Raw genomic sequence first — 19,918 nt, forward strand, 5'->3', positions numbered from 1 at the left:
AAGAAGAGGTTCTCTAGAATACAAAAACCTGAATGAATGTTCTGACAGTTTCCAAGTTAAGATCACCATAACAGTCATTTAATGTATACCTCCCTTACCTAGTGAAGAATCCCCAAGTATGAACATAAAATTTCATAAAATCTACTTAAAATGCATTGGAAGCATAGATTTGGTTATTCTATGGATCAAATTCTACCTCCTGTGTACATAGCAATGTTCACCACAGTATTAAAATTATAGTCATTTGTCGTATAATTAGCCATAAATTAACTGGTATTACCAATACTTCAGTTGAAAAGTGTGTTATTTTAGGCTGGGTGTGGTGACTCATGCTTGTAATCCCAGCACTTTGGTAGGCTGAGGCAGGATTGTTTGAGCCCAGGAATTCAAGACCAGCCTGGGCAACATAGTGAGACCCCCATCTCTACAAATAATAATTAAAAAATTAGCCAGGCATGCTGGCTCACACCTGTAGTCCTAAGCTACTCAGGAGGCTGAGGTAGGAGGATTGCTTGAGCCCGGGAGGTTGAAGCTGCAGTGAGCTGTGATTATGCCACTGCACTCTAGCCTGGGCAACAGAGTGAGACCCTGTCTCCAAAAAAAAAAAAAAAAAAGTTATCTCGGACTTGTCTCTAAAAGAACAATTGGGAAGAAAATTTTGTTTTAAGAGTTTGTTATTTTAGAGTAACAATAGAAGGAATGTATTAGCTACTTGCTATTTCTCTTACTCTCTATGTCCGAGAAAAATTACATTCCCAAGAAGCAATATACCTGGATTTTGCAATCTCAACTCCCCCACAGAAATTGCTTCTTAGAGATATGACTTAGTAAGTTGCCCTCTCAATCTTTATGGAAGTTCACTCTTTGAAGGTCTTTTTACCCAAGACAAAGGTAAAATTCTGTTTGTATTCTAACATCGCTTAGGGAAAGATTTCTTTTGGTATTTAATTAAAGAAATTTCTCTCTCTAATATACTTTCTTTTTAGCATATGAAAATTTATTGCTACCATTTTTGCATCATCAAACCTTATGATTTTGGCCTTTCCTTCTTGTTTTTGCATCAGGCCAAGAGAAGCATCAGCTACTTTGACAACCTTAAAGCGAAATCCAGGAATGTCACCAACAGCATGACTTTTGCAACCAAATCTAGCAACCAGAACTTTATCATTTTCCTCGGTAAAGTTTAAGCAACTGTCATTGCATATGAGAGCTGTGATTTTATTGCATTTCTTGGTTAGCTGGACCCTGATACACTTCTTGCTGGCAGCATCTGGCTATTTGGGTTCAACCTCTACTTTTTCTAGCACAATTCCCTTTGCATGTGAAGTGCCTTCAAAGGGGTTTGCCTTAGGTCAGGTGTGATGGCTCACACCTGTGATTACAGAATCCCAGCACTTTGGGAAGCCAAGGTGGGAGGATCACTTGAGCCCAGGAGTTTGAGACCAGCCTGGGCAACACAGTGAGGTCCTATCTGTTAAAAAAAATTTTTTTTTTTAATTAGCTGGATGTGGTGGCATGCACCTGTGGTTCCAGCTACTCAGGAGGCTGAGGTGGGAGGATCGCTTGAGTCTGGGAGGTCGAGGTTGCAGTGAGCTGTGATTGTGACACTGCATTCCAGCATGGGTGACAGAGCAAGACCATTTTACCCCCAAAAAACTTGGTGGCAGCTTGCCTTCAAAAATATACCCAAATGGGTCTTAAACTGTTTATTATGCCTCTTCTGGTCGCGTTGGTGGCTCGAGAGCTTCCTGGCAGTGTAAAGACTGCAACACAGGCCGGCTGTGGTGGCTCATACCTGTAATCCCAGCATTTTGAGAGGCCAAGGCGGGTGGATCACGAGGTCAGCAGTTCGAGACCAGCCTGGCCAATATGGCGAAACCCTGTCTCTACTAAAAAAATACAAAACTTAGCCGGGCATTGTGGCACACGCCTGTAGTCCCAGCTACTTGGGAGGCTGAGGCAGAAGAATCACTTGAACCTGGGAGGCGGAGGTTGTAGTGAGCTGAGATCGTGCCACTGCACTCCAGCCTGGGTAAAAGAGTGAGACTCTGTTTCAAAAAAAAAAAAAAAAAAAAGACTGCAACACTTGCCCATCTTGCTGGTGCCACAGGCCTGAGTGAAAGAGCTAATATACTTTTATTAAAAATTGTGGTAAAATACACATAACATTTATCATTTTAACCATTTTTACGTGTACAGTACCGTAGTGTTAAGTATATTCACGTTGTTGCACAGAACTTTTCATCGTACAAAACAGAAATTCTATTACCTATTGTGATGCTTAATTTTATATGTTAACTTGGCTGGGCCACAGTCCCCAGATATTTGGTCAAACATTATTCTAAATGTTTCTGTGAGGGTGTTTTTGGATGAGATTTACATTTATAAATACACTGCCATGGGATTTTTAAATTTTAAAAAAGAGATTTACATATTTAAATTAATGGACTTTGAGAAGAGCAGACTGCCCTCCATAATGTGAGTGGGCCTTATCCAATCAGCCAAAGGTCTGAAAAGAACAAGACTGCCTCCCTCAAACAATAGGGGATTCTGCCAGCAGACAGCCTTGTACTGCAACATGGGCTCTTCTCTGGGTCTCCAGCCTGGTGGCCTTTGAACTCGAATTGCAACATTGGCCCTTGCCTGAGTTTCCAACCTGCCAACCTACCCTGCACATTTTGGACTTGCCACTCTTCATAATCACCTGAGCCAGTTCCTTAACATAAACTTTCTTTGTGTGTATGTGTGTGTGTGCGCGCATGTGTGTGTGTGTGTGTGTGTGCATACATATATTCACATCCTATTGGTTCTGTTTCCCTGGAGAACCCTGATTTACACAACCATTAAAAACAACTCTCCCATTTCCCTGTTTGCCCCTCCAACTCCCCAGCCCCTCGCAGCCATAATTCTACTTTCTTTGTTTTTTATTTATTTATTTATTTATTTATTTTGAGACAGAGTCTGGAGTGCAGGCTGGAGTGCAGTGACACGATCTCCCCTCACTGTAACCTCCGCCTCCCGGGTTCAAGCAATTCCCCTGCCTCAGCCTCTGGAATAGCTGGGACTACAGGCGTGCGCCACCACAGCTGGCTCTTTTTTGTGTATTTTTAGTAGAGACGAGGTTTCACCACGTTGGCCAGGCTTGTCTCGAACTCCTGACCTCAAGTGATCCACTTGCCTCAGCCTCCCAAAGTGCTGGGATTACAGGCGTGGGTCACTGCGCCCAGCTTGTTTGATTTTAGAGATGGAGTCCTGTTCTGTTGCCTAGGTTGGAGTACAGTGGCACAATCATAACTCACTGTAACCTCAAACACCTGGGCTTGAGCAATCCTCCTGCCTTAGCCTCCTGAGTAGCTGGAACTACAGGTGTGAGTCACCATGCCCAGCTAAGTTTTAAATTTTTCTGTAGAGACACGGTCTTACTATGTTGCCGAGGCTGGTCTCAAACTCCTGGCTTCAAGTGATCCTCCTGTTTCAGCCTCCCAGAGTGCTGGGATTACAGGTCTGAGCCACTATTCCTGGCCTCTACATTCTGTTTCTATGAGTTTTACTACTTTAGATACTTCATTCATATAAGTGAAATCATATTGTACTTGTCTTTTTGTTACTGGCTCATTTCACTTAAGGTAATATTCTCAAGGTTTCTCCACGTTGTAGCATGTGTCAAAATTTGCTTTCTTTGTAAGGCTGAATAATATTCCATTGTATGTATATACCACTTTGTATTTATCCATCCATTCATTAAAGGACACAAATTGCTTCCACTTTTTGGCTGTTGTGAACAACACTGCTATAAATACGCATGTACAAGTATCTCTTCAAGACCTTGTTTTCCATTTTTTAACTCTATACCTAGAAGTGGAATTGCTGGATCATATACTAATTCTATTTTTAATTTTTTAAAAAGCTGCCATACTGTTTTCCATATGGCTGCACCATTTTCCATTTCTACCAAGTGTATGTGGGTTTCAGTTTCTTCACATTCTCACCAACACTTGTTATTTTCTGTTTTTTTTTTTAATTTTACAGTTGCCATCCTAATGGGTGTGAAGTGATACCTCTTTGTGCTTTTGATTTACAGTTTTGTAATGATTACTTATATTGTGCATTTTTTTCATACGCTTGTTGCCCTTTTCTATATCATCTTTGGAGAAATGTCTATTCAAGTTATTTGCCCATTTTTACTTCAGGTTATTTCAGTTTTTTTTTGTTATTGAGTTGTATTTCATTACATATTCTGGATATTAACCCCTTCTCAGATACATGAGTTGATATATCTTCTCTAATTTTGTAGGTTGACTTTTCACTCTGTTAATTGTGTCATTTGATGTGCACAAAGTTTTAATTTCGATGTAGTCCAGTTTATTTTTCCTTTTGTTGCCTATGTTTTGGTGTCATATCCAAGAAATCATTGCCAAATCCAATGCCATGAAGGTTTCTCCCTACTAAGAGTTGTATAGTTTTAGGTTTTATGTTTATGTCTTTGACCGATTTTGAGTTAATTTTTTATACGGCATAAAGTAAGTGTTATAGACTAAATTGTGTACCCTCTTCAGTTCATATGTTGAAGCTCTAACCTACAATGTGACTACATTTGGAGATAAAGCCCTTAAGGGGACAATTAAGGTTAAATGAGGTCATAAGAGTGAGGCCCTGATCTAATAGCACTGGTGTCCTTATAAGAAGAGGAGGAGACACCAGAGATCTTGCTCCCTCTCCATGTGCATGCAGAGGAAAGGCCATGTAAGGACTCAGTGAAAAAGTGGTCATATTCAAGCCAGAAAGAGAGGCCTTCCCAGAAATTAATCTGCTGCCACCTTGATCTTGGACCTACAACATCTAGAACTATGAGAAAATAAATCTCTATTGTTTAAGACACTCAGTCTGTGGTATTTTGTTATGGCAGCCCAAGCAGCCTAATACAGTAAGTGTCCACTTTCATTATTCTGCATGTGTATATCTGGTTTCCTCAACATCATTTTTTGAGAAAAGACTGTCCTTTTGCCATTGAATAGTCTTGGCACCCTTGTTGAAAATCATTTGACCATATGTGTGAAGGTTTATTTCTGTACTGTATTATATTTCATTGGTCTGTATGCCTATCTTTATGCCAGTCCTACACTGTTTTGATTACTGTAACTTTATAATATGTTTTGAAATCAGGAAGTATGAGCCTTCCAACTATGCTCTTATTCAAAATTGTTTCATCTATTCAGGGTCTTTGGGAGTCTATATGAATTTCAGAATGAATTTTTCTATTTCTGCAAAAAAAGCTGTTAGGATTTTGATAGGAATTGCATTAACTCTGTAGATTGCTTTGGGTAGTATGGACAGCTTTACAATATTAAGTCTTCTAATTCATGAACATGGGATGTCTTTTAATTTATGTTTTCTTTCAGAAACATTCTGTAGTTTTCAGTATATAAGTCTTTTGCCTCCTCGGTTAAGACTATTGTAAGTGGCATTATTTTCTTAATTTCCTTGTGGATTTTTCATGGTTAAGTGTACAGAAACACAACTGGTATTTGTATGTTGATTTAGTATCCTTCAACTTTGCTGAATTCATTTATTAGTTCTAACAGTGTTTGTGTGCGTGTGTGTGTGTGTGTGTGTAATCTTTAGGGTTTTTGTTTGTTTCTTTGTTTTTTGAGATGGAATCTCGTTCTGTTGCCCAGGCTGGAGTGCAGTGGCGCCATCTTGGCTCACTACAAACTCTGCCTGCCAGGTTCAAGTGATTCTCCTGCTTCAGCCTCTTGAGTAGCTGAGACTACAGGCCTGTGCCAGCACACCTGGCTAATTTTTGTATTTTTAGTTGAGACGGGGTATTGCCATATTGGCCAGCTGGTCTGAACTCCTGATCTCAAGTGATCCACCTGCCTTAGCCTCCCAAAGTGCTGGGATTACAGGCAGGAGCCACCGTGCCTGGCCTTCTTTAGGGCTTTCTACACATGAGACCATGCCATCTGTGAACAGAGATAATTTTTACTTCTTTACCAATTTGGATGCCTTTTCTTTCTTTTTCTTGCCTGATTGCTTCAGCTGGGACTTCCAGGATTACGTTGAATAGAAGTGGCAAAAGTGGGCATCCTTGTCTTGTTCCTGACCTTAGAGGAAAAGCTTTCAGTCTTTCATCATTGATTATGATTTAGCTGTGGGATTTTCATATATGATTTTTAAGAGATTCCTCAGAAAGTTATCTTTCTTTAAAAAATGATCAGCTTAATAAAGTTGGAAAATTAAAGAAAATAATAAAATATGTTTTAACTTAATCATTCCACAGAGTGGTTCCTGCTTCTTAGAAAGTTAAGGTATGCTATAAGGAGTCTCATTTCTAGATATTTTAAGATTAAGAGTAATAATACCCCAAATGTGCTGGTTTATTATTTTCTGGTAATGATCTTTTTCTTGAGTTGGGTGTTGATTATTTGGATATCAAGTTGCTTACTTTGTGAAACTCATCTAAGCTGTACCTTTAAGATTCATGAACCTTCTAATATTTATGTTATACTTCAAAAATATGCTAACAAACTTATTTTGATACAAGGACAAAAAAGATTTATGCATTTTATTAATGATTATTGTCAAAACTGAAAATGATATTTCCAACAATAATAATCCTGCAGGAACCCAAAATAATCTTCCACAGGTAGAGCCCATCCTCGAAAATATGTTGTTAAGACTTGGTATAGACATAATTTAGCCTGAATCTACATGATATCAAAGCAATTATTTAGAAGTAAAAATTCTGTGGCCGGGAGCAGTGGCTCATGCCTATCATCCCAGGACCTGGGGAGGCTGAGGCAGAAAGATTTCTTGAGCCCAGGAGTTCAAGACCAGACAGGGTCAAAAGTGAGACTTTGTCTTTACAATATACAAACAATGTTAAAAATAAGCCAAGTGTGGTGGCATATGCTATTCATGAGGCTAAGGTGGGAGCCCAGGAGTTGGAGGCAGCAGTGAGTTATGATCGTGCTACTGCACTCCAGCCTGGGCAACAAAGCAAGACTCCATCTCTTAAAAAGAAAAACAAAAGTGAAAAATTCTGTCAAGAAGTTACTTTGCCCTGAAGTGCTAAATGACTAGAGTTGCCAGTTCTGTAGTTTATAATTTGTATACAAGCAATCTTATTCAAGTTTTTCTCTCATAAAATGTGTACAGATCATTATAAATGTCACCAAATCATTTTGAGTGGTAAGCATTTTTAAATTCTGAGGGAATTCATAATATAAAGCAGCCAGTACAAACTGGCAGGCCAAATCAGGCCTGCAGACATATTCAATTTGGCCTATACATTTGTTGGCCCACACAGTGTTTTTTGTTTCTGTTTTTTTTTTTTTTTTTTTTTTTTTTAATTCTCGTTGTCAACTTATTAAATAGAGTGGTTTCATGCAAAAATCATGATTCCTAACTTTTTTGGAAAAATTTGCTGACCTGGCAAGACTGAGCCTCCATTCCCACATGGCAACAGTTGGCTAGAGCTGGGGAGCAGCTGCTGGTGCTATCCAGTTCTCCTCAGTCCCCACCCCACTCTGAGACTGGAGTGCTTGTGAACACCAAGGCAGTGGACCTCCCGGTCTCTCCAGGAACCTCTTCTAACTGCCCACAGTGGCCAGCAGAAGGCAGGGCTCAGGGTGGGCTCTTTGTAGGTGCTCGATTGTTCCCTGATTCTGATTCTTCAGACTTCTTCGCTTTCTTCCTTGGTTGAAAAGGAGATGGTAAGACTATGGCCTTCAATAAATGAAATGCCACAAAAGGAAAATGATTTCGACAATTCAGAGAGAAGGGAATGCCTTAAAAGAAAATATTACACAAATATAATTTTTTACTATGTAATTTAGCTTTGAATTCTTTCTCTTATGTGAGGAAAACTGAAGAAAACAGCACCCAAGAAATAAGCCCTCTGTTTAATACAAGAAGGAAGCAGGGGGCAAAAGGTTAGTCAGCTGTATTACAGTGGTCGAATTCTTGAGTTAACATAAATAGAAATAGATACAGAAAATGAGGACCATATGGTGGGCTAGGCCACAGCCACCGTGTGTGTGTGTGTGTGTGTGTGTGTGTGTGTGTGTGCGCGCGCGCGCACCCGGCCACCCGCTGAGGAAACTATTCAACTTAAAGTATCCCAAGATATTAACTCCCCCTTTTTAATTACTGAAGCAAAGTATAATAGTCAATCCTTATTAAAGTTGGATTTCAATATTTCTACCATTCCTATTAAAAATAATGCTCATTTAAAAAGTGTAAGAAATACAGAAATTACCAAGAAGAAAGGGAAAATACACCCAAGGCCCACTACCTAATACAAACTATTCTTAAAATTTGTTGCACACCATTCCAGAAACCTCTGCATATAAACCTCTCTACTTAGAGGTGTTTCTGATCAGCTTAGAAGGGTCTCCAGGGATGGTGGAGGATAGCAGCCTGAACTGAATTGGAATCAGTTCTCCACTCTCCTAGAACAGTTTTTGATCCTTTTTATTCTTTGAACTATGTGTCTGTTTGTAAGTGAGCTTTGACTCACCAGAGTTGGAGAACCCAAGAGACGTTGGAGAGAGGTGGAAGAGATAATGTATACTCATTGAAAAAATCAGCAAGAAATGAGGAGAAGAGAAGGAAAGGAACAGCATCCACAAAAGCCATCCAAGAGGGAGAAAAAAAAGCAAAGTATGATCCACCAGCGGGGATTCTGTGATGCAGACAGGGCTGACTTACTATCGGGCACAGTGCTGAGGGGCTAGAAAAGTGTTTTAATTTCTTTAACATCAGAAGAAAAATAAATGAGCCTTTAGGTCAAGAAAAAAGGTTGTTTTTTGTTTGTTTGTTTTTTAAGACAGAGTCTCGCTCTGTTGCCCAGGCTGGAGTGCAGTGGCATGATCTCGGCTCACCACAACCTCTGCCTCCCAGGTTCAAGCAATTCTCCTGCCTCAGCCTCCCGAGTAGCTGAGACTATAGGCGTGCACCACCATGCCCGGCTAACTTTGGGCTTTCACTATGTTGGCCAGGCTGGTCTCAAACTCCAAACCTGGTGATCCACCCACCTCGGCCTCCCAAAGTGCTGGAATTACAGGTGTGAGCCACCGCGCCCAGCCAAGAAAAAGTTTCGATATATGATATTAGTGTGTTTATCATTATACCAACACAGTCATAAGATAATGTTTAATATATTTTTATGAGGAAGGGGTCCATGAAGGCAAAAGTGTCTAGGGCCCGTAGAAGTCACAAAATGCACCCCTGGGTACACTCTCATGTCCCAAATGATTTAAATTTATTAAACATGTATGTGCTATGCAGTTTTTTTGCCACCTGTGATATTCTTATTCTAATTTTACAAATGAAGACTCTGACGCCTGGAAGGCAGTGAAGAGAAAGAAAGTGATAGAGTTGGGGGCTACTCTCAGGTGTCCTGATCTTCATTTCAGTGCTCTTTGCGCAAAGGGTGCCACAGGAAGTGGCAGATATGGGGCAGGGACAAATATGGAAAGAATAGAATCAAAATTTAAAGTATGGAAGGATTCATAACTGGCCAAGTGTTTCCCCAGCCACCACATTTTCTTCCTGAGATGACACTTAGTTGTCAAAATGTATACTTTTAGGTAGCTCAAGAAGGTATAAGGGAAAGTGAGGGGATGGTGCTGCTGCCCAAGACAGACTCATCAGGGTGGTTATTATTAGTGCTTCACTTTCCTTTGTGATCATGTTCTATAAACATGAATAAGACACGACAGAAACAAAGTTTAAGCCCTTGGCATAAATTTAAAGCCTTTTAAAGACATTTAGTAAGATTGCCAGTTGCTGAGTTGTTACTGTGTTTAGAGGAAGGCTGCATTAAAATTCAGTGGTGAGTTAAGGTTCTTAACTGATACATATGTGCTTTCTAAAAAACCCAGTTTCTCTCAGAAAGATTGTTTTTGTCTTTCATAAAATATATATATATATACACACACACATATGTATATATGTGTGTGTGTTATATATGTATATGTGAGTGTATGTGTTTTGCTCCCTTTTGCTATATTATCTATAACCTAATTTATTCTGAACTTGAACTTGTGGTTTGATAGGTAGCCCAAATGAGTCATTCAAACAAAAAAAGACATGATCTCATGGGCATTATTTTAAACATTTATTATTCAGAAGTCTTCATGTTTCTAGAAACAGCCATCTCTGCCTCCCAGATGGTCAACTGTGGACAATGAGATAACCCCCGCAAAGGAGTGAGGAGAGGATAGTGCCTCTAGGAGTAAAGTACTGATAATCACACCTCAAAAAGCCATGCTGCTCTGGTCTGAGACAGAGACCGTCCCAAAGTCTAACTCTCCTAATAAACTATCAGATACTACATTAAAAATTAATTTGGACTAGAGTTACCCTGTGATTCACTTTATGTAGATCTAAGAAAGCAAGAACATGAGTTAGCTTACAGCTAACCCGGCAGCATGTTTTCCTTCTTAGCTGCAGGGGAGAATAATGTACAGGAAAAGGTGATGTAATGATTGTCTCACGTTCATTATTCTCTCCCAAATGAATAACCTTCCACACCAAGGATGAGCTCACTCACTATTAGTGGAATAACATCTGGTGAGCATGGGCCCCCAGCTGAACATGCTATTGGTTTGGGGTTATATTTAACCAGTAGAGACTCAACTATTGTTACATGTATCATATGTGCAGCCCAGTTATATTGCAAATATCTTTTTAAGGGGTAAGGAAATACTCCTTAAAGTATTTTAACATGCAAGCCTTTTCCTTATGAAACAAGGCACCAACCTATTCCAAAAGAGATCTTAGGCTATTATTAGAGTGGAATATCTGAGACATGTGACAGATGCCTTGGTCCGCTTTGGCTGAGGCTCGGATGCTTGCCATAGCTATCTAAGTTTAAATTTCAAATCATGGATAGGAATCTCTCTCCTTCAATTTCCCTTCCCATTCTTAATTTCCAGGCAGGCCTGCCACATGGACAATGGTGGATTTTGCAGTGTAATCTCTCTAATAGATTTACTGTAAATGATGAATCATCCTAGTACTTAAATCTAATGAGTAATGCTGTAAGTCAATTTGGTTTTAAAAAATGCAGCCTAGCTAAGGTCATCAGTTAAATGTGCTAATACAGAGTAATGTAGATGTTCGGACACAAGCACAATCGGTCCTAATGGTCAGGAAGCCCAAATACTTTGGAATCTGCTGTTTGTCAAAACCTGTAGGAGAATTGCTCCCTGAAAATCATGACATTTAGAAAAGAAGATAAGAATTTCATTCCATCAGCATGAGGAACACTCCCTAAAGTTTAGGCTCCTCTGATTGTTCTCTTCATAAAATGTATTAACACTTTATTGTGAAGACATTAACAAGCTATAATAATTTTTATTTAAAAGACCAGTTATGAAAATAATACCTATTTATTGAAGAAGACACAAGAAATTCAGAGAAGCACAAATAAAATACAATGCACCCTGCTTCTAACCATGCAGACCTCTTGACCTATGTTAGTTTTTTTTATTTGAGTCTATGTAAGCATTTTCTCATGTTATTAGCTATTCTTCTATATTTTATTCTGAATGGTCATATAATGGGATATCATGTGACTGTACCATAATTTATCAAATCTGCTCCGTCTTGGACTCTAATTTCTTGCTATTATAACCAAGGCTGTGATAAAAGTCTGTGTAGCTAAATCTTTGCACACATACGTGATTATTTGCTTAGGATAAATTTGCAGAAATAAAATTGTTGGGTCAAAGTGAATGTGTATTTTTAAGGGTTTCGATAACTGTTAAGGATACCATCATAAGAGAATGGGAGATTTGCTTCCTTCCCTGCAAATGGTATCCTCAAGATTAGAGATGTTGCCTAAGTCCCTCTGCCTCAATCAACCTCTGGTTCCTTATCTATAAAATAAGAGGGCTGGAACAATGAGAAAACAATGATGTTAATCCTGCCAAATGACTCTCATATATTACCTCATTTACTCTCTGTACGGTAATCCCCTGAGACAGGTTAAATGCCTTGGTGAAGTTCGATAGCTTGCAGAGAGAAGAGTCAGAACTTGAACCTGGGTCTGCCCTCTCCAAAGCCCATGTTCTAACCTACCTACCTATACAGTTGCTTCCAGGGTTATCACTGTCACTCACTGATCCTGTACACTATGTGAGAGCCACTGTTCCAGGTGCAGGGGATTCACTGGTGAACTAAACAAAGTCCTTGACCTCGGGACTCCTAGTAGGGAGACAGATAGTAAGTGTATAATATAGTATCAGGCAGCAGTAAGTTCTATGAGAAAGATGAAGCAGGGAAGAAGATAAAGGATGGCTAGGATCCTGTTTTAGATAGAATGGTGGGAGAAAGCTGCTGTGTCTGAGTGGATGAAGTGAGTGACACTGCCATGGAGATTTGTGGAGAGTAAACTCTCCAGGCAGAGAAGCAGCAGTACAAAGGCCCTAACACTGGGACATGCCTCATGAGTTTGGGGAACTGCACAGCCGTCATTAGGGCTGACACGCAGTGAGACTCACACTGAGTCTATGAATCAGCCCAAGCATATTCTGGGGCAGGGGTAGTTAGATATTAGGCACGGGTGAGCACTGAGCAGCCACCGGCAGGCAACACTGGTGGAGGTGACATCACCTCCATGCTTCTGAGAAGGAAACACGGCTAAACTCCCATCACCTGATGCTTCTGTAGCTGGAGCTTAGGCCACAGCATTAAAACTCTATGCCCTGGGAAAACTCATGCAACTGCATTTCTGGACTCAAAGGGAAGAATTTTGATCCATGGATCATTCGGCCATATAATTACTCACCTTCTCCCGAGGAGAAGCAATGTTTGCTCCATATATCACTGGGAAATAAAATAGCAAGATAAAACATAAAGAATTTATTTGACTAGAATTATCATGCAGAATTGGAAAAATATTCCATTTCAAAGTCCAAAATGGTGAAGTTATTCATCACTTTAGAGGACAAACACATCTATCCAGAGACCAGCTGTTTCCTGGTGTCATTTAAATTTGAAAACCCCACATGTTCTGCTAGAGGAAGGAATCTAGCTTCCTTTCTGTTCTTGAAAACTTTTAAAATTTAATTTGGGATTCAATTAATTTATTATACATTATTAAGAACCTAAATGTTCTCACAGACCAATTTTCAAGAGTATAGTAACATTGTACAGTATATCATTGCTTGGTTGGAGTTACCTGAAGCAAATGAACTGAGTAATACAGTATACATCAGATAGAAGAGATGTGAAGTACACAGAGAACTTTTATTGTTCCAGTGTAATAACCCATGCAACTTATGCAAGAAAAAGCTGGTGTGTTTTGGAATATTCCAGCTTCAGGATTAAATTCATTCCATGTACTCTGGCAGGGAGGAGGGAGATTCTTAACAGCTGGGACCAGAATCTGTGCTAGTGAAATACTCCATAAACTATGAGCCATGGAAGATGCCTCCTGAGGACATGGGATAGCTGGGGACAAAGAACAGTCACAGCTAATCGTCTCTACAATAAATATATGGAGATGGGAAAAACTGAGAGGAGGGAGAGTGACTGGTGAAGAAATATGATGATATACCTTAAAATCTTTTCAGATGTAGATTATGCAATGTTCAGTTTTAGGATCTTTTCATTTCTGTGATGCAAACCCACCTTCACCATCCCAAATCTTTGGTGGATTCTGCTATTTACACAAATGCCTTGTGTGGATGCTGTTCATGTGTGAGCTTGTGTCCTGCGGGAATTGAGAGACTGAGTTCCATGTCTGGGTTAATGTGGTACAGAATAGGGACAGCACATGCCACATGGCAAGATAATCTGTCAATTAAACTCATCAGTGGAAGCAGCACTCGGAACCAGAAATAACGAGAGTGAAAGTACCCTGGGAATTCCCAGATATTCTGGGGATGCACATTGGATTTTCACTGAAGGAAATATGAAATGGGAGTTTGAGCCACCTTAAGAGGCAAGGATACTCTTCTGACATCTGGGTTATCTGTTAGTGAATATTTGGAATTGAATGGATTCTCTTGTATTTATCAGGTTGCTTTTGAAGCATATGATTGTAGTTAAGATAGAAAATGTAGACACTAAGATTTCTTACTTCTTGGCTGGGTGTGGTGGCTTACAACTGTAATCCCAGCACTTTGGGAGGCCGAGGCAGGCGGATCACAAGGTCAGGAGTTCAAGACTAGCCTGAGCAACATGGTGAAACCTCGTCTCTACTAAAAAATACAAAAATTAGCCAGGCGTGGTGGCGTGTGCCTGTAGTCCCAGCTACTCAGGCTGGGGCAGGAGAATCACTTGAACCCAGGAGGCAGAGGTTGCGGTGAGCTGAGATCGTGTCACTGCACTCAAGCCTGGGCGACAGTGCAAGAGTCTGTCTCCAAAAAAAAAAAAAAAAAAGATTTCTTACCTTTTGGTAACAACTAGGGCCTTGGGCTGAATATCCAGAAGTTACCCAGTTATCTCTGGTCTAGACATTGGTAAAGACTTCACTGGATTGTGAATTTCCCAATATTTCTTCATTTCTACAGTCCTGAAGAGGTTTTTCACAGGACTGGGTCAGAGGTTCTGAGTCAATACACAAATATACCTAATGCTAAATGACGAGTTAATGGGTGCAGCACACCAGCATGGCACATGTATACATATGTAACTAACCTGCACATTGTGCACATGTACCCTAAAACTTAAAGTATAATAATAATAAAATTTAAAAAATAAAAATAAAAAATAAAAATTCTGAATAGTCCTATTACAGCTAAATACATTTAACCAATAATAAAAATAATAATAATAATAAAAGCTTTCCCACTAAGAACAATTCAGAAAAAAAAAAAAAGTTACTGTGTATTGATACTGTAGAAACCAAAATAAAATACTTGTAGGAAAACATCAGGAAATATTAGGCTAGAGGGTTTGTTGAATGTGGTTTCTTGAGTCTCCCTGGTTTTTCATGGGAGACAGACTTGGGTTGGTGGCAATGGCAATCTGTATGGCCATGGTTAGTTCTCTCAGATCAACAGAAGCCCCAATTAGAGGCTTATAAAACTTCTCATCAACCTCACTACCCTAAAGCTCTATCATAATTTTTATAAAGTTGGAAGAAAAAAAAGCCTTTACTAAGTTTTATCACTTGGATAAAGATCATATTCCAAGTACAATTCTTGGTATGTCATATCACCATTTTGCTTCATTGATCACAGATTACCCAATGATTATTAGACATCACATGCATAGATGCATAGCAATTATTTCTGGAGGCAAGCCTGTGACATATGCAATTAGGAGTGGCAAGGCCCGGCAGGACCAGCCAGGGCCTCCCACAGAGCCGTATTTAACAATTGGTTGACTAGCATATAAAGGATCTGTGATATCATGCTAGCATGTTAGAAGTTGTTTTCCTAAGGGTCATAGTTGGCTATATATAGAATAATGCCATCAGCCAGAAAGGACTTCCTGATTGCATATATAGGATTTGCTTATGTTTACAGCAGGAGTAACTTCCTATTTTCATTCCCATTCTCAGGGAAAGTAATTTGATCTAGATAGAGTATAATCCCAGGACTACTTTGTTTGCAAGAAGATAAACTCAACTTAATCCAGTTTCAGTAAAATTTGAGCTTAATTGAAAGAATACTGGAATAGCTCAGAGAATTGAAGGATGGTTCTCAGGAACTACAGGAATGCTGAAGACCTTCATGAGTGGAACCAGGCACTCAAACTCTAAACAGCACACTCTTCTGAATCTTGTTTCTGTTTCCCTATGCTTGTTGGTTGTATTCTATTTTGCTACGAGGAGTTTCCTTTTTTTTTTTGAGACTGGGTTTTGTTATGTTGCCCATGCTGGAGTGCAGTGGCACAATCATGGCTCAGTGCAGCCTTGATCTCCCGGGCTCAAGCAATCCTCCCACCTCAGCCTCCTGAGTAGCTGGGACTACAGGTGCACACCACCAGACTTGGCTAATTTTTAAAAAATTTTTAGTGGAGATGAGGTTCTGCTGTGTTGCCCAGGCTGGTCTCAAACTCCAGAAGCTTTTTCTTTATGCTAGAAAACAAGATTTTCCCAGTCCTGGGCTTTCTTCATCCCTGGAGGAAAACAACCTTCCTTTATCCAATGTTTAGGTTAAAAAAAAATCCTGGAGCAGGCCTCTGATTGGCCAGATTTAAATCATGTTTCCAACCCTTGGACGAATTGCTATGGATAAGAATATGAAGTACCATGATTGGCTGGTCATGTGTCCATTTCTAAGAGTAAAGGCAGTGGGGGAGATTCTATTACCGCAAGAAGAGTATAAGATCACTGTGCGCCAGGGAGCCATACAAGTTGGTATGGCACATCTATTGGCATTTTCCCACTGTCTCCCTTACCTTTATGGAGATCACTGAGAAGAGGAAGACTACCCATGAATTCAACCTGGCCCAAAGAAGAAAGCTTCTTCATCATCTCTATGTGACTAACATCGGTCCTTGGGGCAGATGGTTCCTTTGGCAAGATACTATGGTGGGCTTTATTTCTGAAGTGCAGGTAGGCCTCTTGAAATTGTTTTGTTTGCAAGTAGGAAAAAGAGACCAAAACTTCTTGGCATTATCTTGTAAAGTGCTAGTTCCATTGTGGGCAGGGGAATTTAGGCAGATAACCTCACATTTAAAAACAGTTTATCTTCTCTCATATAGATCAGAGTATACTATGTTTGGAAAGTATTGTTTCTACTGGAAAAGGCATATGGGATGTAATTAGTCCAACAGTTACAGTGAAAACTGCAAGAATAATGAGGATGCATAGCTTTAAGTTGGACTGTCATGGAGATTTCAAAAGAGAGATTGGACTTGTGGTGCAAAGCCCACCGTGGCTGTCCTGAGTCTGCTCATTAAAAGCAAAACAAAACTAAAGAAGGGAGCCTCCTACTGTGGGTGGGATATATACAGTAGGAATAAGGATTTACATTTGGAGAACTGAAGAACTAAGCATTTTTAAAAGGGGCAAGAGAAGGCTGGGCTTTTAAGCAAGGGAGCAAGGTTAAGAACTGGAATATTTCCACAGGAAGGCACAGGTAAAGGACTTCCAGTTTTTTCCCCACTTGGGCTGTGAGATTTGTCATATTTGTCATGCAATTTAAAATTTTTCTCCTTGTCTTATAAATCCCTCTATTTTTCACCAACCCTTTAATTAAGTCTATTAGACATGCACAAGTTCTATGTTGGTGGTATTGTGGGGAATTAAAGAGAAGAGCAACAAAAAGAAGCATGATCCTGTATCCTTCCATGGAGATCATCATCATAGCATGAGAAAAGGAATCCCAGATCATCCAGGTGGCACCAGGACAGAGGATCAGGGCAGAGCTGAAGGCAATGGAGAGGAACAAGTGACTCATAGAAACAGCTGCAAAGAGGGTGATTCAGGAACAAACTGAGGGACAAACATCCTCTTTCTCAAATATTCTAGAGGAAGGTGACTTTCAGAGGTTGAGAAATGGGAATGGTTGGGGGGGAAGATAAACATTGATTATATTCTCTGCAATTAGACCCTTCCATTCCTCCTCTTATTTCCCTCTCTCTTCCTCAAAATTTATTACATTAATTTCTCCCTCCAAGGTGGATCAACTATGCTTTGCTTATACAAATATTCAGAGTTCATTTTATTCAATCATGAATTTTTATTCATTTTATGTCTGTCATCCCCATTAGACTGAAAAGACAATGGCTATGGCCTGCATACAGGGAAGATAGTGCTTTGCATACTGTTGTTGCTTAATAAATGGTTTTAAATTGATTTGAAAATGGTTTACTTAGTTGACTTCCTTCTTTGCAAGAGCCAACTAAGTCCCATTGGCACTTCATTTTCTCCTTTAAATTGCCATATTATCTAGAATATTTTAAAAACTTTCACCATTTTGAAATGATGCTAAATTGAACTAATTTTTCACTAAGCTTCTCAGGAAGCAAAATCACAAATACTTCAGGTGTCATAAAATCAAAAGCACACATTGTCTTCCCAAAGGGAAGAACCACAATGAGGTATCTGCTCTTAAGAAAAGTTCTTGATACTTTTAGGATGATCTCAACTTCCACTTAGGAAGTTGGACTGTTTTAGGAAGAGAGTAATTGTTGACTGAGAGGGAGTCAGATTTTCTAGTGATCCAACTGAAAGAGCCAGCTATTGGCAAATTGGTACTTTAAAATTTTTCTGCTTGACAAACAATCCCCAACTCCAACCTTCTTTAATCACTACATATGCTTGTGAATGTAACAGGCATTACATAAAGGGAGAATCTCAAAAACAAACCCTAGCTTTTTTCATTGTACCAGTCTTCTCTGAGCAATTCCATTTTTTTGTTTTAAAATGAATAATTGAAGATAACTTTGAATCCTGGAACATGGCTGTGATATGGAAAATGAAAATAACAGAGTACAAAATAACATGTATACTGTGATTGCAGCTATTTAAAGTATTTATGCCCATGAAAGATAATACTGCAAAAATAGCATAGTCATGTTGGAGAAGAGCAGAAAGAAGAAAGAAGCTGTATTATTTTGGTCAAATGTGATCCTTCTGTAAAAGAGACACCTGAAAATACAGTGGCTTAAAGGGCAAAAGTGTTTGCTTTCCTCTGTATCAGTCCAGGGCAGGGAGGAAGGCAACTCTGCTCCATGTGGCCACCCAGGGACCCAGGCTCCTTCTGTCTTGTTCCCATGTCATTCCCTAGAGCATTGTCCTTATCTGCTGGGTTGCAGTCATGCCTATGTTCAGCTCAAAGAAAGTGGACACAGTGTGGGGGAGTTGTGCAATATCCTAGGGTCCATGCTGGGAAGCAACACTCCTATTTCTGCACCTGTTCCTTTGATGAATATTGTCTCATGGCTACACCTAACTAACTGCAAAGAAGGCTGGGAAACGCAGTTTAGTTGGGCTCTCTTGTTTCCAGAGCAAAGTAGAAAATGGATTTTGGCTGATAGTCTCTGTTGTTATAGTTACCAATCATTGAGAACTATGCTTAGTTATTTACAAATACTGCCTCATTTAATACACACAACTGCATGTCCAAGATCTCCTTGCTTATAGTAGTTACCAAACATAACTAACATTCTTGCATTACACCTATGTCTTTCAGCATAATGGCATTCTGAATATTTATTATCTTAAAATATTTTAATGTTGTTATATAGTAGTTCCAACTTACAGAATTCATATTTTATGATCTCTAAAGCTCCTTTCGGCTCCAAAGTATTGCTTATTTATTTCCTACAAAAAAGAAAACAGGGTTCTATGGATGATTGACTGGAATTGAGGTGGTGGGAGGGAGTGGGATTCTCTAGGGAAATGTGAGATGAAAAGAATGGAGAACTATTGATTCATGTGTTATGACTTTTATATCCCACATATTTTTGTTTCATTATTCATCTCCATCAATATCTAGTTTTTAAAATACATTTGCTTTTCATATTTTAAAAAATTCAGTACATTATTATATCAGAAATATGTTTAGGATCAGAATTCTGTGACTTTATTAAACATATGAATGTGGGCTTTTAATATTGATACTAGAGAACAAACCATTTTTATCATATTCCCTGATTTCTGACCTATAAGACCCTCCCCCCATAACACACATATACCTGTTAACTAAATCATAAATTTTAGTGTCATCCTTGCGTGCCAGCTATTCCAACATATGCCCAAAATCTGATAACTCATCAAGTACTATCAATTCTACTCCTTAAATGTGTCTCTTTTCTCCCTTCTCCCTAGTCCCCCTCTCTTAGAGTAACACAGCTGACTGCTATTGTTTTCTGCATGTTCTAGTCCAATCCATTCTGTATACTGCTGCCAGAGAGATATTTTCTAAAGCACAAACCTGATCATGGAACTGTTTGATTCACAACCCTTCTGTGACTTTCCAACACTTTCAAAATATGGACCACC

The 19,918-nt window shown here is 39.4% G+C and overlaps 1 pseudogene; it reads right to left on the minus strand.

The window, feature by feature from the left end:
- Positions 1-1,027: 1,027 nt before the first annotated feature.
- LOC107974053 (small ribosomal subunit protein uS12-like) overlaps positions 1,028-19,918 on the minus strand; it is a 29,555-nt pseudogene continuing 10,664 nt past the window's right edge.

Source organism: Pan troglodytes, chromosome 3, assembly GCF_028858775.2.
Source record: "Pan troglodytes isolate AG18354 chromosome 3, NHGRI_mPanTro3-v2.0_pri, whole genome shotgun sequence".
NCBI classification, from domain to species: Eukaryota; Metazoa; Chordata; class Mammalia; order Primates; family Hominidae; genus Pan; species Pan troglodytes.